General features: G+C 37.8%; 1 protein-coding gene across 4 annotated transcripts in view; it reads right to left on the bottom strand.

Annotated features, from left to right (window-relative positions):
* LOC110679012 (zwei Ig domain protein zig-8-like) overlaps window positions 1–26551 on the bottom strand; it is a 957706-nt gene that overhangs the window by 719663 nt on the left and 211492 nt on the right. For all 4 annotated transcript variants that reach the window (XM_021852876.1, XM_021852877.1, XM_021852878.1 and 1 more), the window contains exon 3: window positions 8779–8820. The gene's annotated coding sequence lies outside the window, so the exon portion shown is untranslated. The remainder of the gene's footprint in view (window positions 1–8778; window positions 8821–26551) is intronic.

Consider the following 26551-nt stretch of genomic DNA (forward strand, 5'->3'; position numbering starts at 1 on the left):
ATAAGAAAAGCTTAAAATATTCCAGGACGTTGAACAGGCTAGAATTTCCAATTGATGGCATATAGGACGTTAAGATGTATTTAATATACGTGAGAAAGGAACAAATTAATCCAGGGCGTTGATATATTTTGACAATTTCGATGACATCAATCAGAGCGTTAAGTTGCACCTGATCTTCAAAGGATAAAGTAAAATTACTCCAGGGCGTTGATACTGCTAAGAATTTTCTATTGATTTTCAACAGGGCGTAAATATCCTCCAGATCTTGCAAAGATCTATATGAAATAAAACAGAATTACTTCAGACCATTGGTATAGCTTGGTCGATTGATGTTATGCAAAGTGTTAAGATATTTCTGAACTATGTGAAATAAGGCCAAATTACTCCAGGGCGTTGCATAAGCTTTGAATTTTTTATTGATGTCCTACATGGCGTTGCGATGTACCTGATCTACATGAAATAAGCTCAAATTACTCCAGGGCATTGATACAGCTTGGAATTTTCAATGGATACAGGGCATTAGGTTGCGCCTGATTTACGTAAGATAAGGTCATTGGGCAAGGTCGTAAGACAAGGAAAATAGATATCGAACAGGGCGTTAATATGAATTGATTACATGACACGAGTCCAAATTACTCCAGGACGTTGATACTGCATGGAGTTTTCAATTGATGTCCTACAGGGCGTTAATGTGCACCTTATCTAAGATCTACGTGGGACAAGGTCGAATTACTCCAGGGCGTCAATACAGATTGGAATTTTCAATCGATACAGGGCATTGAGGTGCACCTGATCTTCGTAAGACAAGGTCAAATAAGTGAAGGGCGTTTATACATCTTGAGATTTGTCCCACAGGGCGTAAAAATGCAGCTTATTTACATGAAACAAGGTCAATTCACTCCAGGGCGTTGATAAATCTTGGAATATTCAATTGATGTCCTACAGGGCGTAAAGATGCACTTGGTCTACGAAAAATTAGGTCACATTACTCCAGGACGTTGATAAAGCTTGAATTTTCAATTGATGTCCTACAGGGCGATGAGATGTATTTGATCGACATAGGATTAGGTCAAATTACTCCAGGGCGTTGATAGTGCTTGGAGTTTCTATTGAGGTCACACAGGGCGTCAAGATGCACTTTGGGATGAGCTTAAATTATTCTAGGGCTTTTAAACAGCTTGAAATTTTTTAATATTGTCCTACAGCCCTGTACGTTGAGATGCTGCTGATCTATATGAGACAAGTTCAAATCACTCTAGGGCGTCAATATATTGTAGCTTTCAATCGATGCAGGTCATTGAGATACACCTGATCTAGGTGGACAAGGTCAAATCAGTCAAGGGCGTTTGTACATCTTGACATTTGTCCCACAGGGCGTTAAGATGTAGCTGATTTACATGGTACGAGTCCAAATTACTCCAGGGCGTTGATAATGCTTAAATTATTCAAGTGATGTGGGGCGTAAAGATGGGCGTAAAGATGCACTTGGTCTACATAAGGGAGGTCAAGTTGCTCTTAGGCGTTGATAAAGCTTGAATTTTAAATTGATGTCATACAGGGCGTTAGGATGCTACGGATCTATAGCATAGCATAGCATAGCATAGCATAGACTGACTGCACATGTCAATGGTTGCTACTCCGTGATTGATCGGAACTGGTAAGAATTGCACTACGATCCAAATGAATAAGGGATGGGAGTTTCCGCTTACTCTCGAAGTGCAATTTTAGCAGATCTAATATTATTGATGAATAACGGCGCCGGCCAAGTCCTTACAGTCAGTTGGGATGGGGAAGGAATGTTAGGGTGTAATGATTGTTGCTTCTAGAGACCGAGAATACCTCTGCATCTCCACAATCACCACGGGAAGGGTTTTTATTAGTGAGGGAGGAAAAGATCTGGGAGTCACCTCTGGTCGGTGATGCGATCCATGGACAAGGGGGAAATATACGACTTATATTTAAAGCTAGTTTTGTATTTTTGTCTCAAGAAGTTTTTGAAAAAATACGTCAACATCTATAATGTCGAACAATTCAAAAGACGTTTTTATTAGTGACGAAAACTGAAAATTACATGTATATATTTTAAATTATATGAAACAGGAATAATGCCGACACTTGTAGTGAAGAACAATACATAGTTTGTTTGAAAATTACATATGAGTATTACTGTGCATTTTGTCTCGATATGGTAGAAGTTTTAGAAAATACGTCAACATTCACAATGTCGAACAATTCAAAAGATAATTTTTAATAATGTCAAAAAGAGAAAAATGCATGTATATTGAAATTGTATAAGAAAAAAGCATAATGCCGACACATATAGTGACGAACCATACAAAGTTTGTTTTAATATTTCATAAAAGTTACGCTTTTAAGAAAAAATGTGTTATCATAAGCATGAAACGAACTCACCAGTTGGTAATCCATTCTCGACTGAACACAAAACTGACACTGACAGCAAAACTTCTTGGCGTTCCGAAAACAAACCGTCTTGCTTGGGCCTTCCCAAATACCTACCCAGCAAGACGCTCCAAAACAGGGAAAAAAAATTCTCCGGCGACGAAAGCACGCGCGAAATTGTCAGCAAAATCTATCGGACGACGCAAAACCGAACTGTCATGCTTGGGCTTCACGAAGCACTACCCAGCAAGACGCTCCAAAATAGAAAAAAAATTCTCCGGCAACGAAAACACGCGCGAAATTGTCAGCAAAATCTATCGGACGACGCAAAACCGAAGTGTCATGCTTGGGCTTTACGAAGCACTACCCAGCAAGACGCTCCAAAACAGGGAAAAAAAAAATTCTCCGGCAACGAAAACACGCGCGAAATTGTCAGCAAAATCTATCGGACGACGCAAAACCGAACTGTCATGCTTGGGCTTCACGAAGCACTACCCAGCACGACGCTCCAAAATAGAAAAAAAATTCTCCGGCAACGAAAACACGCGCGAAATTGTCAGCAAAATCTATCAGACGACGCAAAACCGAACTGTCATGCTTGGGCTTCACGAAGCACTCCGTTAGGATGCTACGGATCTATATGGGACAAAGTAAAATTCCTCCAGGGCGTTGATACAGCTCAAAAATTTCGATGGATTTTTTACAGGGCGGTAATATGTTCTATATGAAGTTCTGAACGAAATAGGGTAACAGAGCGTTGGTAGGTACAGATTGGAAATTTCGACTGAAATCTTATGGGGCGTTAGATTGTTGTTGATTTTGCACATTTTTTTTTCTATGACTTCGGGTGAAAAATTCAAAAAAAAAATCTGAGAAAAGCTTCTTAGTCGTCGACTAAGCGCGACTAAGCAGGACGACAGGGCTGAAAAATATTAAAAACCATGGAAAAAATTTATGATTAAATATAATATATTTTTTATGGGCCATTCACATACAACGGCATACATCTCTTTAAAAATAAAAAATAGAAAAATCGTGCCTTTGACACAGTTTCAAATGACCAATTCTACAACTTTGCCGAAGACAGCATATGTCTATCCAAACCCCTCCGAACAAACTATATCGCTCGGTTTGGGCGCTATTCAAAAAGTGCATGAAATCGACACAGTGTCTTCGTGAATTGGATAAAACAAACAGTCAACCAATTTCTATTTTACGTAATATAATTCCTCAAAATTTAATCAATTCTATTTGAATTTCGAATGAGTTTTCATTTCTTCTCGAGGAAATCTAGCCTATGGTTTAAAGGTGAAAAGAATTCGTTCTTTAAATATCTGAAAAATAAGAGTGTGTGAATAAATTTATGCAAAACTCTCTCCGAATTCAGCTTTTAAAACTGTCACACCTTTAGAATAGAATTTATCCCGCACTATTGTCTCACTGGTGCCACCAAGCTATTTACTTCAATTACTGCGTACAACATTTGCGAAACGTGAACCGGAGCTCAATACAACCATAGGGAAGCGGCCCGGTAAACGAATGGAAATAGGTACGCACATTCCTTCACAATTTCACAATGGAACCGATCCCAATGAACGTGAATAAAATTATGGCAGCAAGGAAAGAGAGTAGAATAAAGGGGAAAGTTTAACTGTATACAACATTTAAGAGAGGTCGGTACAAAATAAACTATGGCGTTGAAATAATCAAATAATGATTTTTGAAATTTATTAATTCAATTCGCGTGGTAAAAATGGATAAATTATGGGCGAAATTATGAAAAAAATTCACGTGCTCCGATGGGATTCGAACTTTTGACTCTTGTACGCTAGACAAACGCTGTACTAACTAAGCTACAGAGCCACTAATAACACTGCGGAACACGTTTTTGTCTCCAGCACCAAAATACCGCTATTCACTTAATTAAGGGTTGCTGAATCCATTGCCGTTTTCAGAAATATCATAGCACGTCCAGTTTTTGAGATATTGACTGTTGAAAATGCAAAAAATGACTATTTCAGCCAACTTGCATGCAAGTTTCCCAGCTTGTAAGGTAATATATTGGCTTAATTTGCCACTGAACTCAAACTTTATGTGTATAACAATACTTATCATCAAAGTTTGTATTATTTTCGATACTGAAAAGTTATTTTTTGATGGTTTAGAGAATTGTTGTATTTTGCCATATAGAAGAAACGAAGAATTTTGTATGGAGACTGCAAGCATGTTGAAAAAATCGGTTTAATCGAAATTTAATCGCGCAATTTCAATCAAATTATGTCTGAAATGAAAGTTCAAGTTCTATTTTGCATGTTTGGTGGATTAGATTACAAAAAAGTATGATAAATTGTACTTTAAATTTCATGTAAACATTAAAAGAAGCAGTGTTTTGTACAACTTTGGCGACCTGTAGCTAAAAATTGTGACGTGCTGGAACATTTCTGAGAACGGCATCAGATTCAGCAGCCCAAAATCTACTAGAGACACATAATTTGGTTCTTGAGACACGCAAACATCTCATTTTTGTTACGCTGTGTAATCGGTTTCTTTGCCACCGCTAAGGCCTTAAACCTGGTTTAATCGTATGGGTAAACGAGGTTTACGGTATAAGCGAAGGTGAAGAAATCGGCCCTTAGTAAAATCATAGCTTAGAAGCTTACAAGTTTCATGTATAAGATGTCGTCTAAAGGTCATGTACGTACAAAAGTGGAGGCGACATCAGTTATGCATGCATGGTCAGCACAGAAACTACAAGAGAATCTTGAATGGAGCAATCCTGAATACTCTCTCCTACCGAAAGCAAATCAGTAAAGAATTCGCAACTTGATTAGAATCTAGCAACGTTCTTAAATGCAAACTGTAATGCCCAAATCCGCAATAAACACTGAATGTGGAGAAAGAAAGACGCAACATTTACCAGCTCCACGTGGCGATGAAGACGACAACAACGGTACCGATCCTTAGTGTCGCATCAAAGCCGAATTCTTCTTATCTGGAGATGAATGTTTTCCTTCCCTAAAGCTCCCACCTCGGAATGGTACCTTTGCTTTTGTCCAAACACGGCAAGTGTTTCAAAGCAAAATAATAAAACCGCGCGCTTTGGCAAAAATACCCATCCCTGCGCTGCTCTGGTAGCCCCGGAATAGTGACACATTCCATTCGGACACTTTTGCTTCGGATGCTTTACTTACGGAATGGGTCTTCGACGGCCCCAAGGAAAAGATTTGGCTGTGGAGCAAAATTAGATAATGGCATTCTTGTTTGTGGATAGACGGTTGTCACGATTTGCTCCCGGGGTTTTGTCAATCGAGATTGGTTTGCTCCAGTAGGGACCAAGGGCACTGGCTATTGGGCAGGGGCCTTAAGTTGACGGTGAAAGCTTTATTGGCAATTTTAAAGATTTTTTGGGAGCTGGAGGAATACTGTTATCTGTAGATCAAGATACGGGCTTAAATTCGCTGGATATTTGAAAAGTCTTGGCATAAAAAGAACATTTCCAGTCCATCTTTGGCCATCTTTTAAAAGGAAACAGGAAAAAGTTCGTTGCTTGTTTTGTCAAAATGGATACTCTTCATGAACTCCCGCAGATAATCTAACTTCTTAACCCATTCGATGTTCTTCGTCATAAAAATGATTTAAAGTGGTTTGAAGTGGAGATGAATCGAAGCCAAAATTCAAATTTTCAAGTGCACAAATCTGAACGTTTGAGCTGAAAACTTAATCGATTGCTCACTATCAGCTAGTGACCAATCGATTAAGTTTTCAACTTAAACAGGTGTTCGGTTCACCAGATTTGTGGTCTTGAAAATTTGAAATATGGCTTCGATCCATTCTCACCTTAAATCTCAGTATAGGAGATTTTAATTTCAGCATGTCATAATAAAACCATATACTGAGAAAACTATTCATTCACAAGTCAAAAAACAGACTCTCAATCCACTAGGTACAGTTTTCATATACACTTCCGACCAAAAATGTGCATGTCATTTTATATAACTGAGTTTTGCGATAAAAATTTGGTATTTCGTTTCCAAAAAAACAACAAGTTTTCGAGACAAACTTTTGAATAGAGCCCATAAAAGCATAACTGTCCTTTATGGATTTTCGAACCAACACCTTTTTTTCATAGCAATATTCATGTTTCAATATACCGTAAAACGGGGTAACTTTGATAGTTTTTTCGAAGAAAACTTGAATATTTTTGCATGCTGTTTCAAAGATTTACAATTTATATTTTTAAAACAAGTACTGGCATCCTAGCTATCGATTACAGTCGATAAATTGACAAAAGATTTATTTTGATTGGATATATAATTTTTCATATAATCGAAAGTGGGTTTTCTGTTTTGGGGTAACTTTGATAATGGAGTATGATTCGAACTAAATTGAATGAATAGCGAACATTTGTAGGGCATTGCAGACCTCTAGGCGTTTAACGTTATATGGAAATTTCTGACTTAGATTACAAAAATGGTCCCAGTTTGTGAAAATGCTTTTCGCTAAGAGATTTGAGACCGTATTCAAGTTCTATGATAATTAGGCTATCAAAGATAAGTGGCCAACTATTCAAAACTACATCAAATAGTGATCGTAGAACAGATTGTTTGTAAGCGTTTCGAAAATGTTGAAATTGTGTAAATTTTTTAAATTCGTATAAAAAGCCTAAAATGTTCTTGATTCAACTGAAAACCGCTCTTACATGAAGTGTCATACTAATATTCTTTAGTTTTGCATTCGTTTTGCTTAACTGATTAACAGAAATTATGATATTTCGTTTAGTATGCGGTGGGTTACGCACTATCAAAGTTACCCGCATTATCAAAGATACCCCGTTTTACGGTATACATTATTATACGTACAAAAATTAACATACCTTTAACATTAAACACCTAATTTGGCCAGGGACTTCTTAATTAGGCACTTTCAAAAGAAATCCATGTGGAGGACTGAAATCCGTACAGACTCAAAATCCGTACACCTAATACAAAAAGCAGGCGTTTTGTATGAAGTGGACAGATTTCGATCCCTCACGGTACTGAAGTCAAGAACGTGGTTGAAACTGGTTCTGGTGGCTAATAATTACCAACGCGTTTTTCAATGTAAAAATATGGTTTATGTTCAGTTCTGATATTTTTCATTCCTAATATTGATTGGAAACTTTCGTTTGGTGTAATTGCAATACCACACGGGTAGAAATCAGAATCCAAAAACTTAATTATGACTCATGATATCATGATTCCAGCGTGTTTTCATCTTATGAAAATACACCATGATTTGGACTCATGATATAATGAGTCGGATTGCCGTAACGCACCACACGCGTTAGGCTTTTGTTGCTTATTGCTCGAAATCATGATTCAAATAAAAAAAAATCATGATTCAAAATAAAAAAAAATAGCATACACTGGAATTCGATCCCAGAAACTAACGATTGGTAGCCACGTACCCTACCACTCAACCACTACGTAAACATGGATTAAGAGTGATCGATATGAATGACCTGGAGCAAAGTGCACCGCTTAATGTTTTCACACTGGATGTTACGCTCATGAAGAATCATGATTATGACTCCAGGAACCATGATTTGTGTTTCTGATATTATGACCTAATCTATTCATGAATTTCATGATTTGTAAATCATGATTTGGGGATCAGATTTTTATCCGTGCAACTATTTTTTTTTAAATATTTTCCCTAAGGCTTACCAAAACCGATGCTTCTACCCTACGAAATTTTATTTCGTTTTATTATTTCAGATAGATTTTAAAGTAAGAAATGTGTATAACTTATATAAATTTGACATACTGTAAGAACATAACTACAGAAGATCTTGCTCCGATGTGCTAGAAATATCTTAATAGAAGTTGTAGGGCGGATACTTAGGTCGGTTTCGGAAAGCACGGAACTAAAAACACGACGGACTTCGAAATGACGAACACTTTTATTCCGGGTGATTCTTACTACTCTTACTGATATCGACAGATAGTTTTACTGACGTGTGTACTATTTGGAATTTATATTTCAACTGAACTGAATCTGGTTCGTGTATGACAATATATGTGATTTCAAGAGCTAATTACGATATGGGTACTCATGAGAAAAAGCCTATTCCGAGATGATTCTCTTCTCTCGCTAGCTGAAAGCTAGCGATAAGGAAGGGTTACCTAAGTGTGATCAATTGCAGATGATCGAGTGAGATCAATATATCTCTCTTATATACTAGTTCATACTTCATATAGGGTTTGCGTTAACAGAAGTGTTTAATATGGATTGACGTACAAGAAAAGCAGAACATTATTGGCCACCTGATCGGCCATAGTGTGATACTAAAGCCGTCTTTTAAATTAATTTTATTCAAATATTTAAAACAAACCATACCTTAATTAATAGATGAATGGTTGAAGCTCCATATTCAAATACCTGGAAAGATAAAAAATGATTTATTATTAGAACCGTCAAGATACTGCTTTAAGTATAACGGCAAGGAAATATTTGAGACAAGCTATGAGAATTGTTTATATATTTCAAGGTATGCCAGGGTGAATCCTTTTAAGATTTTTTAAAAACAAACACTAGCAGCTACATACTTTAATAATCAAGAATCACTCTTCGATCACCCAAATTCCTACAGAGATTCATATAGAAGATTCGCAGGCAGTTTCTTCAGATACTTGCACCAGTTATTTTTTCATGAGCTCTTGTAGGCATTGCTCTAAGTCTAATTTAAAGATGCCTCCAGAATTTTATTGAAGATTTTCACATAATTTTTTTCAAAAAAATCCTGAAATATTCATTAAAAATTTATTCAGACACCCTTTCAAGAATGTACCATGGATTTTTTTATAAGAATGTTCCTAGTAGAAGTTCAAAGAATGCAAGATGTAGCATTTTAAGAAATTTGTTATAGGTTTTTGAAAAACAAAAAAATAAATAAAACCCGAAGTGATCCATTTTTTTTTTTTAAGAAGCATTGAAAAAAATCTGTAAACGAAATTCTGATGTTTCCTTGTTTAAAATTCATACCCTGTATAATTGGAGGAGTCTTGACACAAAAATTAGAGTTCTGCCTAGGGAAACAACATGTACTGAATCTCCAGGAACATAGCAAGGTGGTTTAGATAAATTTTGTTATGATATCTAGAAGAAATCACAAAACAAAAACCTTCAGCAGGGCAGGTAGATATACAGATTTCTCTGTTTCACACAGATGTTTTTATACTGACATAAATTCAATTTTTATGGAACACAGATTTACTATCAACATTTTTTGTATGTACACGGATTTCTTGGGTGGGACACAAGTTTTTAAACCTGGTGGATACAGATTTTCAATCGAATCATCTAGCAGCTCAGCACTTGAGGTATTTTTCATATATTTTTTTATTTTTTTTTTTGCAAATTTAAGGAACCACCAAAAATTTTCGGAAAGAAAATTTCCAAAGTATCTGCAAGATTTTTTTTTTAATTTTGAGCAGGAGTTCTTACAGGCTCCTTTGAAAAAATCGCTAGTCAAGGATTTCCAGAGAAAATTGAACAAAGGTATTTTGAGTATTTTATGCAGTTGTTTATGCAAAATTCTGAGAGATATATGGTCGGGGTTCTGCTAAACCGCACCAAGTACCAAAACCATTATTTTAAGATATTCAACTTTAAAGTTCACTCATTTGCGAATACCGTAATCCGGGGTAACATTGATCAGCGGGGTAAAATTGATCGCAATGACCCTCTACGTAAACAGCTCGAATCAACATTTGTTAATGAAATATCTTCAATGCATGAATGGCGATTCTCTTTCTTCTAATCATGAGCTAATAAACAATAAGGTTTTTTCGAAAATAAAGTTGTGTTCATGCGTAAATTTTTCAACTTTTGTAAACAATGATTTTCATGATTATGGATGACACCATAAAAGAATCATGTCTAACATGAGTTCTGTAAATGATATGAGCAGGAGAAATGCGGTTGTTACTAAAAATGACATCGCCGAAAACGACTCCGTTGTCAAAATTTTCATAAATATGTTCAATAAAACATAATTCACAAATTATTATAAAGCGTGAAGAATTTCCTTAGAAAATTGCATACATTTAGGCGCATTCCACAATTCAAAGTGTTTTTAATTTTAAAATAACTCAAAAAGTAAATGACTTATAAGAGTTTGACCTTCATATTCGCCTTCAGGGACCATGATTTTAGTAAGAAATGATATTTTCAATATTACCGAACGATGTTTTCATGGTGTGATCAATGTTACCCCATATCAGCTAAATCAAAAACTCACCTCAAACATTTTTATAAACATGCTTTAAACTTTCAGAAAACAAAATACAGTACATTAACACGAACAATGGGTGGCAGTACTTGTTTTAAAAATATAAAATTTGCAACACATGCATTTTCAAATCAAATGTTTAAGAAATATTCAAAACACAGGGAAAAAAATAAGACAAACGGTTCATATCATCAACATGCATGTTGAACTGCATGTCACAAATGTTTATGCACTATGAATGGGAAAGATTTGTAATTTTCCATAGAACTAGCCACAATGTAGTGTTGGGGACCTATGTGAACAATAAATTGCTACAAGCCATCCCAAACGTCCGTCTTTCTCTTGATGGTTTATCTATTTCTACAGAAGGGTTGTTGAATCAAGTCCCTCATGTATTCAAAGATTTGAAAAAGAAAATAATGATGTACCGTTTTGACTCATATTCCGAACATTTAAGGCTAACAGTGACTTAAAATGCATCTGATTGGCATAGATTGGCTGATATTTGTGTCAATTTTAATTTTTTCGCAAAGTCTAACTGTTAGCTGTTTGGTGTACCATGAATAAATAAAAAAATAATTGGTTTTAGTATTGTTTTTACGTAAAAGTATGGAACAACATTTTGATTTAAATGCCGAACACTGTGTTATTTCTGTCTCATATTCCGAGCAGCACGAATAAATCGTATTCAAATAAATAATTTCGCAAATAAATTTATCTGAGCTTGTTCTACTGGTCTCGAACTAGAGAATCATCACTACTCTCGCGGTATAGATTATATTGGACACGTTAAAATTGAATTGCAATTGACTGCCATTTCCTCGTTATTTGCTGACATATTTCAGCGAAACATTTCAACCAAATCGCCATACAAAACCGAGTGTTCGGAATATGAGTCTGTTCGGAATTTGAAACAAAACGGTAGTTAAAGAATGTGACGATCGAAGAAAACCATGAATTTGTTCTGCCAAAGTGCACCAAGTTAGGTACTCGCATTTAGCGCACTTTGGCTGAACAAGTTCACGATTCTTTATGTGAACTTGATACCAGGAATGGCATACAATTCATCATTCCCGTTGTACATGAAACTGCTTTTGCTTTATTGTTCACAAATAGTCACAAATGCTGAAAATTGATTGATTTTTATGACTCCCGGTAAAAGACAACGCAAAAAAAAATATTAATCGGGATTCGAACTCGTGTCCTTCGAGTGGTGATAAGGCGTGCTACCACTCGGGCATTTTGAACTGTTGCAATAAAAGCGAAAAACTCGAAACAAGTCTGATCAAGGCTTGATGATGAAAAGAGGTGAATGATCCATCGACATATTATAAATAAAGCGAAGGCAAGCGTTTAGCGAATGTTGATATCTTTTCTACAAACAAAAACACGATTTTTATATAATTGGTACTCAGTGCGGTGTGGCTGAACAAAATTTCAATGAAAATAGATCAGCATCACCGAAACAATACTGTATTTTACAAATCCGTTAACTTACATTACATGCTAAAATCCGTCGGTGTTGTTCCTATGTTGTCCGGAATGGCCATATAGCGTATGCAGTATTGGACAAAACATTTGCAACTTTTTCGATTTTCCATACAAAATGACCAACTTTGGTAAGCTAGATCTCAGTTATTTATTGACCGATTCGAATTAAATTTTCACAGAACATCAGATATAACTTGAATTTTAACATATATTTTTGAATAATTTTTCCAATCACGAGTTTATAAGTAATAGCTTAGCTTAGCTTAGACTGACTACACGTATCAATGGTTGCTATTCCGTGATTGACCGAAGTCAGTGAAAATGCACAAAGAAACAACTAGAAGTTCGGCTGGGATTGGCCATAATCTTCTTCAATGTGCATAATTCAGTGCCTCTATTTATACAGGGTCAATAACGGCGCCGGCCACGTCCTTGCAGTCAGGTGGGATTGGGGGAAGGAATGTTAGTGTGTAACCTTTGCTATTTGGAGACCGTGTTTGCCTCTGCATCTCCACAAAGGTTACTGGGAGGGATGTTTGTTAATGGGAAGGATCGTTGGGTCACAGGATTCACTTTGATAAGCGATTAGACCATGATAAATAATGATTTGTGAGATATATACATGCTTATACGTAAATATAATATTTTCATTTGATATGAACAATTTCTATGTAGTGGAAAATTATGCCGACACTTGATGTGACGAACCATTCAAAGTTTGTTGAACAAATACTTAAATGTAACATTCCTACAGCTGTCAGGACGAAAGCATGTGTTATTATATTTAACTTATATGAAAAGAAACAAAAAACTCGATTGGTTGGAACATCATAGAACACTCTTATTCTTATGCCGACACTTACAGTGGCGAACCATCCAAAGTTTGTTGAATAAAGTGAACCTTTCGCAAGTCTACACTTGTAGTGTCGAACCATTCAAAGCTTTTTTTTAATTAAAAAATAAAGGTAAAAAGGGGTGTTCTGTTCTGAAACGAGCTCACCAATTGATCCTTTATCCTTCACTGTGCAGCCACAATCCACTCTCAGCCTCACTCGTTTGCTCGGCTATATAAAAGCACTCAGAAAAAAATAGGCGCGCGACCCGAAAAGTAAAAAAAAAACTAGGCTTTCTTGACGCACTGCCCAGCAGCAAGCGTCGAGGTCAAAGGATCAAAAAGAACTCCCAATCACGAGTTTATAAGTAATAACGGTTTAACTGAATTGTAATTTTCGATGCAATATTCAAAACTATTTATCTCAAAATCTGAAAGCCCCACACAAAAACTGTCTTCAGCAAACTTGTTCATCTCATTAAAATCTACAACTTTGCAGAAGATACCATGAAGCTGTTTCTTCAACGTGTTTAGTTATGTCATTTATAAAAAATCGTCAAAAAATCACTTTAGTCAAACCGTTACTGCTCTTAAACTTGTGATTGGAAAAATCACCCAAAAATATATGTTGAAATTCAAGTAATGTCTGATCTTCTGCCAAAATTTCATTCAAATCGGTCCATAAATAACCGAGATATAGCTTACCAAAGTTGGTCATTTTGTATGGAAAATCGAAAAAGTTGCAAATGTTTTGTCCAATACTGTATACGGAAGTGAAAACGGAAATCCCGCCGACGATCGACGTGGGACTCCGCAAAGGAAAAGTATTCTACGACGGATTAAAGGATACATGTATCTTGTGCGAAGAAGTAGGACATAGAAAAGATTCCAGTCCCCAGCGAAAAGATCGGAACCTTCCTGTTGGGGTACGGCCATCATCACATGCGGTGGTTGTATCCGGACCACTAGCCGGGACGGAGGAGCAGATATCATTGGAATCGACTGATGACGTTATCGTGGTTTTAGAGGAAGAATTTTATGATCAAGTGACAAAATCATCGGATGATCAGTTTCAGCCGGATGAATACGAGATCGATGCTGAACAAGCAGAGGAAATACGTCGGAAAGAAAGCACTTAGAAAGGCGATTAGCGAAATGATCGGAATGAACAATGCGAATCAGCGGCGAGCACAGTTCGCTTTATCCTGATCAAAGGAACACTCACGCTTGACGAAAGTTTGCGCTCGGAGGCAAAATTATTGATCTTTTTCTTGTGTATGTTAAGAATAATGTTCAATACTATTCGTCAAGATTTTAAAATGTAAAAGTTTTTATTAAACATTTGAGCCTTACAAATAAACAGAATAAAAAAAAAAACAATATAAGTCGGCAAATACGAAGGCGCATCATCAGTAAGAGTCGTGCCTACTGTGATTTCCAGAAAAAACTGCGGTCAAGAAAGATTCACCCCGCACATAATGCACGATGTTCAAAATGCTCATAAGACCGGTAGTCCTCTATGGGCATGAGACGTGGATTATGCTAGAGAAAGCCTTGCAAGCTCTTGGGGTTTTCAAACGCCGAGTGCTAAGAACGATCTTTGGCGGCATGCAGGAGAACGGTGTGTAGCGGCGACGAATGAATCACGAGATCATCCAACTCTAGGGCGAACCCAGTATGTGCCCTCTGGTGTGAAAAAATTTCATCCAAAGCCTTTATTGGGGAGTTCGCAATATTTTATGAGATATAGTCGTATTAAGGGAAAACAGGGCTGAGAAATTGGAAAAAAGGCGTAACTCCAAATTTCTAACTGAACTTTAAAAACCCAAATAAGGTTTTGCTAGTATGGGTATGAATTTTCATGCACTGCAGTGAGAATTTTGTTTTTATTTTGTGTGTTTCACTGTTATGAACTAAAAGAGAAAAAAACTAACATTTCATATGACGTAAATTTCATGGTTAGCAAAATACTCGATGTGAAAAAAGGCAAATACGTCATTTTTGAATAATTACTTGGCTAATCCCAAGCCCATTCAATAAATCTCAGTCAACTTCGTTTGTTTTGGTCAACCATGTAGTAGCAACTACCAATTGTACGGTCATCTATGCCCAAGGTATTGCACTGTGTTATGAACTTGAATTGTGGCAACACACATAACATGTAGAAACTCAATTTTTATTTCAGTCACAAGTTGCCGTAAAGTGCATCCACAAATCCAACCTAAAAGTCTATTTTATTGATTGGTCGCTTCACCATTAGCCACACATCAATGATCTTCCATCACTTTCTGTTGGATTTTCCTCTATTTCGTTACCAATCCAAGTGCTCAGTTCAGTTGGCTGTAAATTATTGGTTGACCCGTTTCATGTACGCGTCAGACGGGATTTAGGCGTGCTTTATTCATGGCTGCCAGTTTGCTGCTCGTTATGTATGCAAACGTATCAACAAAGTGGAGCCCCAATCTTGCTGCTGCACATCGATCAATCAGGTATCGTTAAAGTTTCACCTGACGTAAATTGAATTTGCCGAAGGACTAGTGCTGCAACTTCAACGCTTTTCACCTTCACTGGATAATTCCCATAGCACATTGAAACAGCAACAGCAGAAGGTGTGCGATATTTTGTAAGTTTTTCGTTTGATGAAATTCGATAGTACCAATAGCTTGAAACAAACTCGTTGTATATAATATGTTTGGCCGTATCAGGTTTCATTCTTAATGCATTAAAACCAACGTGGGTCTTACATAATTCGAAATTTCTCCATTTTCATTTGGTGAATCTAAACTTGAAAGAAGATTTATCGACAGCCCGAATCCGATATCGCGCAGACTTATGCTCAGAAATGGTCTCTCTCTCTTGCACAGCAACCATATTTCTGCCCGACTGGATGGAATGGCGCCGATTATCCGAAAAGGAAAACTTTTCACCTAAAGTTGAACCGCAATAAAACAGCCGAATGATGGGAGCAAAAGTTTTTCCGACTGTTTTCCCTCGACCCTCCTCGATGGCACTTCCGCTCGTCGCTTGTACCGAGGTAGTGGCCCTGAACGAAAAGATATTCCACACTAAACCAATTTTCCAAACTTCCGCTTAGAGACGAAGAATAGCAGCACCCAGTGAAGGCACTTTGGGCCAGAAATCAAATTTTGTGACAAAAGTCCAATTTTTTTTTATAAAATGAGTCAAAAAGATGATGTGTTCCTATTATGAACATGTGTTATTGTGTGTAAATCGAATTTATTATTTTGTGCCGCAAGCCGAAATGTGCTGAATAAGAATAGAAGTATATGAACAGACGAACGTGAGATAATTGAAAGATGGAAGCAACATTACGATGGACACCTGAATAGAGCAGAAACGGTACATCAAAGCAGTATGAAGAATAGTTTAATCTATAAGCCGGATAAAGGCGACATGCCAACTCTCACAATACGTGAAAATTAGTTGAATCTGATTTGAATCCAAATTAAATAATGATCATGAGCATAAATGACCATACTGTTCGTAGTTGCTACTTCCTGATTGAAAAGAACAATCGAAGTTGGGATTCGCCTACAATTCTCAATGTGCACAAAATGAGAGCTCAAAATTCATGTAATAACGGCGCTTGCCACGTCTTTATAGTCATTGAGTAAGGAAAGAAATGTTTTAAAAATTTTCTACGAAAATTGTATGCAATACATTTTTTCAATATAACATACAAACAAATTTTGATGAAGAATACAATAAATTACTTTTTTCTCCAAAATTTTTCCAATTTTCGTTCATTATGGAGGTGCTTGGAATTTTGCCACGCAATTTCGATTTCTTGCCGATAGTGGACCGATCCGAGTATTACGAAACTTTCAACGGAATGTTTAGGTTTGCGCCACAACACATTGTTACCCCTTCTGTGGTTTGACTTGCCAGGTAAACCACACAAGGTAAGGAATAATAGATATATACTGAAACCCAGTGAAATGTACCCCGCGATGGAAATGCTTATCATTCGCCACCACCCTGGAGAATTCCTTGCGCTTCGTGTCGGCTTCTTGGCCCCGTGGCTTACAAGCATCAACCACCGTTGAACCAAGTGGAAAAACCCTACCGAATCGACTAAACGCTTTGGCATTCCGGAGCCTTTCCTGTGGTCGGGAAAACGGCCCCCGGAACGGATAGGGTGGAAGTACTGGTTTCGGACATAGTGCCAATTGTAGTCAGTTGGGTTATACGTCGTTTGCCATTCCGTATTAAGTAGAATACATTTACAGGGGCCTTCCTAAGCCGAATGGTTAGAGTCCGCGGCTACAAAGCAAAGCCATGCTGAAGGTGTCTGCGTTAGAGTCCCGGTCGGTGCAGTATATTTTCGTAATGTAAATTTCCTCGACTTCTCTGGGTATAGAAAATCATCGTACCTACCTGTATCTTGGAATTATTTTCTCTTAGGCTGACCAAATACGGCGCATCTACCCTAGCACGAAAACAAAGGATTCGTAATTTGCTCTATGATATATTAAATTTCTCAAGTGCTTATGAGCGGTGAAATAACATCGAGCTGAATACAAATGGGATTCAGTCTGTCTCTCATCGCTGGGGCTTAGGTTGTGGGAAGTTTCGTTCTATTCTCGCCAGTATTGTTGAAGTTGATGACCATGCGGGTGTGCGATGTTGTCAGTCCTCAGCATAATCGTTAACATCATCATAAAACATTATTGCGGCAAACGGGAAACGCCACATTATGGGCCAGCAGGTTGATTGATGAAGACGATAAAAACACTTGAAATGTGTAGGGATATGTGCTAGGATTGTCACTTGGTTTCCACGTTTTAATGTGCTGATAAAAGGTGTTGTGTCGCAAACTCAAGTAGGAAATTGAGGATAATGGCTAAAGTTTGAAACACATTGCTATCAATGACGAATTTTCTTAGACAGTTGCACATTTTTGTAAAAATTGAATGACATTCCAATCGTTGTTAAGGTGACGATGAATCGAAGCCAATGTTCAAATTTTCAAGAGCACGGATCTGGAGAATCAAACATCAGTTTGAGCTGAAAACCTAATCGATTGGTCAACACCAGCTAGTGATTAATCGATTAACAGATTCGTGCTCTTGAAAATTTGAGGTTTGGCTTCACTTCATTTTCACCTTAATCCCTTAGCTTACACAAAATGGACTAGTGATTCCATAATTAAAATTGTGCACGCTTTCAATCTTTAAACCTGTTTTTGAACTTCATTAATAACTAAATAATTCATCCTTTAGAGCACTTATAAAACAAAATGATGTAAGTGGAATTGTTTTGCGAATTGATTCATTAGCGATGTTTGCATTAAAGTCACCAATGACCATAACACGGTGCACCGACAGAACGTGATTTTGAAAAAAAAAGTTCATTAAATCTGAGTACAGGGCTAGATTCCTGAGGTCATTCTGCACCTCTAGGCCAATTTTTAAAAAATCCCTAGAATGATTCTCAAGAGATCATGATTTTAAATTTTTGACTAAATATTTCAGTATAATCAATATTAAAACTACGCAATAGCACTGAAAAAAATACAACAGTGCTCAAAAAGTTGGTAACACTGTTCTCAACTAGCATATAGCTGTTATCGTTGTAATAAATAGAAATATTTACAACTGACCTGACATACCAGAGTGGTTTAAGAGCCAGTTCGCGAGAACCGCAACCCCCTTTCCAAGGGAAGTTGTATTGATGTTCTCCGATCAGGCTGAAATTTTCAGGGATTTTTCTTCTATATAAAAGATGATGTTTTGCAAAATATTAGATTTTTATATTAGGGGGAAGTGGGACAAAATGACCCCCAATGATTTCATGTCACTAAACATGCAAAATCACAAAAACTGATATAACTATAGTAAAAGTACACGGATTATGTTGAAATTTGGCATGAATACTCTACGTTATATAAACTTTGAGATTGGCATGGTATATGGATTTTGAAAGTACTTCAAATCGAGAAAAATGAGTTTTTCATACAAAATTTAGTGATTTTCAATTCGATTTTTTTCCTACCAACCGAACTAGGTCAAAAAACTAAATATGACGTTTTGTAGGGTAACTCATGGGCTTTCATTTGAGGTGTAATCTAGATATGCCGTTTCAAAAATTGTCGAAAAAAAATTTTTTTTCGGGTAGTGTTTGAACTTGAGCCATTTTGCGAGTACCGCAACCGCCTTGTCTAGAGAGGTTGTATTGATGTTCTCCGATCGAGCTAAAATTTACAGGAGTTGTTTTCCTATATAAAAGAAGATATTTCGCAAAATTCCAGATTTTTATATTAGGGAGAAGTGGTACAAAATAACCACAAATGATTTAATATATAAAAATATACAAAATTAATTAAACTGCTATAATAGCGATAGTAGGGGCCCAGATAGCCGTAGCGGTAAACGCGCAGCTATTCAGCAAGACCAAGCTGTGGGTCGTGGGTTCGAATCCCATCGGTCAAGGATCTTTTCGGGTTGGAAATTCTCTCGACATCCCAGGGCATAGAGTATCTTCGTTCCTGCCACACGATATACATATGCAAAAATGGTCAATCGGCATAGAAAGCTCTCAGTTAATAACTGTGGAAGTGCTCATAAGAACACTAAGCTGAGAAGCAGGTTTTGTCTCGGTTGGGACGTAACGCCAGAAAGAAGAAGAAGAATAGCGATAGTAAAAATGCACGAATTTGTATGAAATTTGGCATGTTTACTTTACGTTATATGAATGATCATTTTGGTTAAAAAAATGTTTCAAATCGAGAAAAACCTCTTATTTTGTAAAATTAGTTTTTTTTTCAAATCGACTTATTTTTGATCAACCGAACTAGGACAACTCAAGGGCTTTCATTCGCGGTGTACCGTGGTAAATCAAAATCCGGGCGGTATGAGCAGCGTATGGAGGCCTCATGTCGGTAGTTGTAATACAGATTATATCATACCGTGTTGCCGCTGCCGTATCTGAAAGAAATGTCACTTTCTTGCAAAAGTGATGATGTGGATAACAATAAATCATTGCACCAATGTTTTCGTTAGAAGCTTCAGCGGGTCAGTAGTAAGCGTTGTTTCTTCTCACGCTGTTTGGATGGGAATCAACTACCGCATTTTTTTAATTTGGATAATGTTTAATGGGTTTGATTAGGAGGGTCACATGTATGTGTGTATGATGGTATGTTTGCTAGAGATCAATTTGTAAATAATTGAGTTTAGCTTAGTTTAGACTGACTGCTTATATGGCTGCTATGAGGCACTTTACTGTTTATATCTTGAATGGAATTTTGACTTTGACTAGCCTTGATGTTTGCAAATTTCTCGAAAGAGTAAAAGAGAGACGAAGATTGTTAAAAATTGCATATTTCCACGGAAAACTGTGTGTTTTTTACAAAAAAAAACATATTTTTCAGTACAATCCGTTTAAACGGTACAGTAGTTCTTGTGATTTTGTGTGTTTTCCGACACAAAAATATTGGGGGTCATTTTGACCCACTTTTCCCTTGCAAAAAGTGTAGTTCTGCCAAATGGGTTTCTTTTTGAATAGTAATGAACACATATTGTGTAAGCAATGTCTGTGATTTAGTTGTTTGGACAGACATGTTGGTGGTTTGAACTGCAATCATTACTGATAGGTTCAATGAACGACGCAAAGTATTGTTCTTATTACATATTACTCATGTTTTGATGATGTTCAAAGTATTATTCCAGTTTTATTTGAAAATTTTGTACTTACGGCATCCAAACATACAATTCCAATACAATGTCCGGATTCAAAAACATTGGGCTCCAATTCCGGACAGCCTCTTTTTACTTTTTTAAACCATATTTACAGCATATTTTTTCAATGTGGTGTCACTAAACTTTTAAACTATAACTTTGTGTATTATTATGTTACAATCACTACTGCTGCAACGATTGCCTCCATCTAAGGGCCCCTCGAATGCATGGGAGAAATGTCAAGTGGGGAAATGAGAATTGAAAAAAATACCTTCTCATTGTTGATTGATCAATGTGAATGCAAAATCGTTTATTAAGTGAATTATAATTTATATATTATTACTATATGCTTATTAAAACTGAATAATTACAGATAGCGACCTGAATTACCCTATGTTAAATTTAAAAATTTGAATTTCTTTGCCTAGTAAGAGACCAAATGTAAGTAATAAAAATATAACGATTATCTCTAACCAATAAATTTATACCTTTGAGCTGATCTCATCTGGGACATTGATGAGTTTGTTGAACAGACCTCCGAAAGGCCAATACGTCGTAATAACTACAAAAACAGCTATTTTTTCATTCAATATAGTTGTATAAATGTTATCAATTTAACATTTTATTGGTAAATATTATCAGAGTGTCCGGATATTGGTACCGTCCGAATTTCGATTCACTGCGATACACCGCGAATGAAAGCTCCTGAGTTTCCCTACAAAACTTCATATTTAGCTTCTTGACCTAGTTCGGTTGACAAAAATATAAGTCGCTTTGAAAAAATAACTAATTTTATTAAACGAAAATATAATAGATTTTTTTTATCAATTTGAAACATTTTTCTAATCCAAATACCATGTTCATTTTGAAGTTCATATAACGTTAATTAAACATGCCAAATTTCATGCAAATTCGTTTATTTTTACTATCGCTATTATAGCACTTCAATTGATTTTGTATGTTTTTATATATTAAATCATTAGTGGTTATTTTGTACCACTTCTCCCTAATATAAAAATCTGAAACTTTGCGGAATATATTCTTTTACATAGGAAAACAACTCCTGTAAATTTCAGCTCGATCAGAGAACATCAATACAACCTCTCTAGACAAGGCGGTTGCGGTACTCGCAAAATAACTCAAGTTCCAACACTACCCCGAAAAAAAATTATTTTTCGAAAATTTTTGAAACGGCATATCTGGATTACACCTCAAATGAAAGCCCATGAGTTACCCTACAAAACGTCATATTTAGTTCTTTGACCTAGTTCGGTTGGTAGGAAAAATATCGATTTGAAAATCACTAAATTTTTTATGAAAAATTCATTTTTCTCGATTTGAAGTACTTTCAAAATCCATATACCATGCCAATCTCAAAGTTTATATAACGTAGAGTATTCATGCCAAATTTCAACATAATCCGTGCACTTTTACTATAGTTATATCAGTTTTTGTGATTTTGCATGTTTAGTGACATGAAATCATTGGGGGTCATTTTGTCCCACTTCCCCCTAATCTTCTTCTTTCTGGCGTTACGTCCCAACTGGGACAAAGCCTGCTTCTCAGCTTAGTGTTCTTATGAGCACTTCCACAGTTATTAACTGAGAGCTTTCTATGCCAATTGACCATTTTTGCATGTGTATATCGTGTGGCAGGTACGAAGATACTCTATGCCCTGGGAAGTCGAGAAAATTTCCAACCCGAAAAGATCCTCGACCGGTGGGATTCGAACCCACGACCCTCAGCTTGGTCTTGCTGAATAGCTGCGCGTTTACCGCTACGGCTATCTGGGCCCCTGACTTCCCCCTAATATAAAAATCTAATATTTTGCAAAACATCATCTTTTATATAGAAGAAAAATCCCTGAAAATTTCAGCCTGATCGGAGAACATCAATACAAGAAGGGGTTGCGGCTCTCGCGAACTGGCTCTTAAGCGTATTTTAACACGGCTTGAATTAATAAGCTTAGCTTAATAGAAATGATCAGCCCACTAAAGTCTGCTTCATTTATTTTGCTTGATATAATAAGCTACTTTGTACATCTGGTACTACTCTTGATAAATGCGACTAGTTTTCTACAAAGAATAGTCCTCAGCACTTTACGTCAAAATTCAAAATTCAAAATTCAAATTCAAAATCAAATGTTCTTTATTCTCAGCCACAACATGATTTTACTACACGGGAAACGAGATTGTGATATGTCACAAGAGTTTGAATGTTTACAAAACATTGACCAACTTCAAACAAATCCCCAATAAGTATCAACATTACAAATACAATCCAGTCTCTTTACCAACAACCATTTACTTTATTTTATAAGAATTAATAGCCAATCTATGATTGATTTCTTGGTCGCGTTCGATTCAGTAACGAAAATTTAGCTGTGGCAGGTAATATCATAGACATAAAAATAAAACGGTAATATCTTAACATGGCACGGTAAATGGCTGGGCATGTCGATCCATGGTCCTTGCGTAACTGCAGGAATAAAATATACCCCTTTTTACGGTCCTTAGCCTCTTGCCAGCAACTCCTATCCCTACCTCCTCGTGGTACTGACCGAGGTACGAGTAACCTTAGGGAAGATCGGGTAACCAACCCCCGGTGGGAACTTTGGTCGTATGCTGACAGGGAAGGGGGAGTTTGCTTTTGCTTTTGCTTGAGTACCTTGAGCGTCTGTACTCCATGTTAGGAGCGGCTCACAACAGCGTCTGTTCCCCATGTCAGGGGTAGCTGACCATCGTCCAAGTGCCAGAGAAGGACTCTACGCTAAACTGCGCACTATGGTCCTCCGAAAATTTAGGGGGAATGGTTCTCCGAAAATCTAGGGGGTTGGTGTCAGGCCCTGCAAGCCAGCCGTAAAAACATCAAGCATCGAATAATCAACGAGAGAATACGAACCGGGACAATCGGCGAAGACCACAGCGACGTAAAGGGACTAGCGATTGGAAGCTCGGTACGTGGAACTGTAAATCTCTCAACTTCATCGGGAGCACACGCATACTCGCCGACGTGCTGAAGGACCGTGGATTCTGCATCGTAGCGTTGCAGGAAGTGTGTTGGAAGGGATCAATGGTGCGAGCGTTTAGAGGTAACCATACCATGTACCAAAGCTGCGGCAACACACACGAGCTGGGAACAGCTTTCATAGTGATGGGTGATATGCAGAGGTGCATGATCGGGTGGTGGCCGATCAATGAGAGAATGTGCAAGTTGAGGTTCAAAAGCTGGTTCTTTAACTTCAGCATAATAAACGTGCACAGCCCTCACTCCGGAAGCACTGATGATGAAGACGCATTTTTCGCGCAGCTCGAACATGAGTACGACAGCTGCCCAAACCATTACGTCAAAATCATCATAGGAGATTTAAACGCTCAGGTTGGCCAGGAAAAGAACTTCAGATCGATTATTGGAAAGTTCAGCGCCCACCGGTTGACGAACGGAAACGGCTTACGACTAATTGATTTCGCCGCCTCCAAGAATATGGCCATCCGTAGCACCTCTTTCCAGTACAGCCTTCCATACCGATACATCTGGAGATCACTACAGCAGACAGAATCACTAATCGACCACGTTCTGATTGATGGACGGCACTTTTCCGAAATTATCGACGTCATGACCTATCGTGGTGCTTGCATCGACTCTAACCACTATCTGGTGATGAATAAACTGTGCCCAAAACTCTCCGTCGTTAACAACGTACGGTACCGATGACCGCCCCGCTATGACCTAGAGCGCCTCAAGCAACCGGATGTCGCCAATGCGTACGCGCAGCACCTTGAGGCTGCTTTACCGGAAGAGGGTGAGCTTGATGAGGCCTCTCATGAGGACTGCTGGAGAACAATAAAAGCAGCCATCAACAATGCAGATGAGAGCAACGAAGGGTGCGTGGGACGGAGTCGACGGAACGATTGGTTCGACGAGGAATGTAGGCAGATTCTGGAGGAAAAGAACGCAGCGCGGGTGGTCATGCTGCAGCAAGGGACCCGGCAGAACGTGGAGCGTTATTGACGGAAACGGCAACAGCAGACCCGCCTCTTTCGGGAGAAAAAATGCCGCCTGGAGAAGACGGAGTGCGAGGAGATGGAAAGCTGTGCCGGTCTCAAGAAACACATAAGTTCTATCAGAAGCTCAACGCATTCCGCAACGGCTTCGTGCCGCGAGCCGAGATGTGCAGGGATAAGAATGGGAGCATTTTGACGGACGAGCGAGAGGTGATCGAAAGATGGAAGCAGCACTTCGACGAACACCTGAATGGCGCTGAGAGCACAGGCAACGCAGAACGGCACAACAGAGGAAATGCCTCCGTCAGTATTGCGGAGGATGGAAACCAACCAGCTCCCACTTTGAGGGAGGTTAAGGATGCCATTCACCAGCTCAAGAACAACAAAGCTGCTGGTAAGAATGGTATCGGAGCTGAACTCTTAAAGATGGGCCCGGAGAGGCTGGTAATTTGCCTGCACCGGCTGATAGGCACAATCTGGGAAACAGAACAGCTACCGGAGGAGTAGAAGGAAGGGGTAATATGCCCCATCTACAAGAAAGGCAACAAGTTAGATTGTGAAAACTTTCGAGAGATCACCATTCTAAATGCGGCCTACAAAGTATTATCCCAGATTATCTGCCACCTGCCACCTGTGTAGTAAACGAGTTTGTGGGAAGATATCAAGCCGGCTTCGTTGACGGCCGATCGACAACGGACCAAATCTTTACTGTACGGCAAATCCTCCAAACATGTCGTGAATACCAGGTCCCAACGCATCACCTTTTCATAGATTTTAAGGCGGCATACGATAGTATCAACCGCGTAGAGCAATGGAAAATCATGGACGAGAACAGCTTTCCCGGGAAGCTCACGAGACTGATAAAAGCGACGATGGAGGGTGTGCAAAATTTTGTGAACATGGCGAGCACTCCAGTTCGGACATGTTGCAAGAATGCCGGACAGCAACCCTGCTAATATGGTGTTCGCTTCAGATCCTGTTGATACAAGTAGGCGTGGGGCGCAGCGAGCTAGGTGGGCGGATCAAGTGCGTATCGATTTTGGCGAGCGTGGAGCAGCACCGAGGATGGAGATATGTGGCCACGAACCGAGTATCGTGGCGTGAAATTGTTGATTCAGTGTTATCTGTTTAGATGTTAACTAAATAAATGAAAATTAATACATCGAAGCCAAGTCTTAAATTTTCAAGAGCACAAATCTGGAGAACCAAACATTCGCTTGAGCTGAAAACCTTATCGATTGGTCACTATCTGCTGCTAACCAATCGATTAAGTTTTCGACTTAAACGGGTGTTTGGTTTTCCAGATTTGTACTCTTAAAAATTTGAAGTTTGGCTTCATTTTATCTTCAGCTTGACCCGGTATTTTTTTTTTATTTTGCTGATTAAAGGTTGTTTTACGTTTTTTGATCGAAATGAGATATTTATGCATCAATCATTTGAATTTACCCCTTGAAATATACTATATAAGCTTAGTATGCTGTTTCGCTCAAGAAAAGTAAACATTTATTGAACACAATTGGTCAAAAAATCCTTTACAGTGAACTTTATTTGAAATGGCATTTCTTCTCAACTACGTACTGCGATGAAAAAAAAAAAAACGATTTACTTGATAATTTTCTGCAAGAAATTTTCTACGCATAGAGATAGGCAACTACTTTTCTGTTCAGGAGCATAGATCCCATTACAAAGAATTTGGAATTCTTACCGCCTTCTTTTTGATATGGTAGATTAAAATGTCAAAACTAAATGTGTTGTCGTTTATAAATTTTGTGATGATGAATCAATTGGAAAATGGTGTTAAATCATAATTTGGTAGACCAGTACACAGTGGGACGGGTTCGGGTTTTACGAGGGA

The sequence above is a fragment of the Aedes aegypti genome, chromosome 3 (assembly GCF_002204515.2).
Source record: "Aedes aegypti strain LVP_AGWG chromosome 3, AaegL5.0 Primary Assembly, whole genome shotgun sequence".
Classification (NCBI taxonomy): domain Eukaryota; kingdom Metazoa; phylum Arthropoda; class Insecta; order Diptera; family Culicidae; genus Aedes; species Aedes aegypti.